The sequence below is a fragment of the Pan paniscus genome, chromosome 4, assembly GCF_029289425.2.
Source record: "Pan paniscus chromosome 4, NHGRI_mPanPan1-v2.0_pri, whole genome shotgun sequence".
Taxonomy (NCBI): domain Eukaryota; kingdom Metazoa; phylum Chordata; class Mammalia; order Primates; family Hominidae; genus Pan; species Pan paniscus.
The window spans coordinates 22475170-22476549 of NC_073253.2; positions in this window are offsets into that span (position 1 = coordinate 22475170).

Below are 1380 nucleotides of genomic sequence, written 5' to 3' on the forward strand. Positions count from 1 at the left end.
AAGAATGTATTCATCTTAAAAGTGAGTATAAAGAAACCAATTAGAAATTTACATGCAAAACATGTTAATGAAGTGGCAGAGTTGTGAAGTCCACAAAGTTCTATTTATTAAATAAGTTAGAATGTTAGCATATTCCTCAGGAAATTTTTAAGAAATATTTCCTTAAGACTCAGTGGTACAAAGAAGTGTCCTCAAACTTCATTTGACTTATCACACTCAGATGACTGAAGCTCAGGAATATTTTAGATATACATCTTATGCATCTTGGCCTCTAAAAACAATAGTTCTTCATGCCCTTAGACCTAGCACTTCTATTCATTTCAATTGAACAGCATTTAGTAGGAGTCCACTTGAGCCAAGATCCTGTGCTTTGAGATGCACTTTTTGTTTTCTGTCATGTAGATAAGCAGGAAAGAAGGTATATGTGTTCAATGGTACTAACATCAATAACTCCAGGAGGCACTGGTATGAGACTGGCCAAGTCATACTGAGAGGTGAACTAGATGGGCAGTGCCCAGGGCTGCTGTCTTTAAGGGTACTAGGACATTATTAGAAAATTAACAGGATGGAAGAATTATATTTATCAGAAAAATTCCAAGGAACATAATATATGTACACTTTTGGGTGACATACTTTGAAAAGCCACTCGGAGTGAGGATGAACTGGTCAAATAACAGTAGCTGGTCAACAACATATTTTCCCAGAAATGTCTTCAGTTTACTGAGTGGGGTATTTGAGTTCTAGGTCAGAGGTGAAAGCTGCTTCCAATGGGACTCTTCTTTCTTAATCTTTCCCTCATGAAGTCCTGCTCTGAATAAATGGGAACAAATATTTTAACTATACTGGTTTGCAGAGAAACCAAATTATTGCCCTGTCCGAGTGCCTACATGTTTAAGTCCCTGCAGATAAGGGGAGGTAAAAGCACAATGACAGACTTCAGAGAAACGTTTTATGTCATGTCTCTCATCTTTACCCCAGGCTAACTCAGAGTTAACCTTCCCGGGTTTTTCTAATCAACCCCTAGTCTTTACAAAGAAAATTCCATTCCACCAAGAAGACATAATATGTTAAAAATCTGAGTTTCTGATCACTTTTGCAGTTTTCTTTTCCATCTCATGACTCTCTGTACACAGTCACTCGCTTTTCCCCCAAAAGTGTTGCTATCCTCAGTCTACACTGGCTAAGGCTAGAACTAGGGGACTCATCAGCCTGCAGGCTCCAGTTCTTGCCTTATCCCTTTATACTTGCAACTTTGATATTCGCATATTGCCTTTGATTCTGAGTGATCTCAAGATGCCAGGACCTCTCCTTAAATCACACTGGGTGCTTCATTTTAGACACGAACTTACCAGTGAAACAGGTTACCCAGGTGGTCACCAA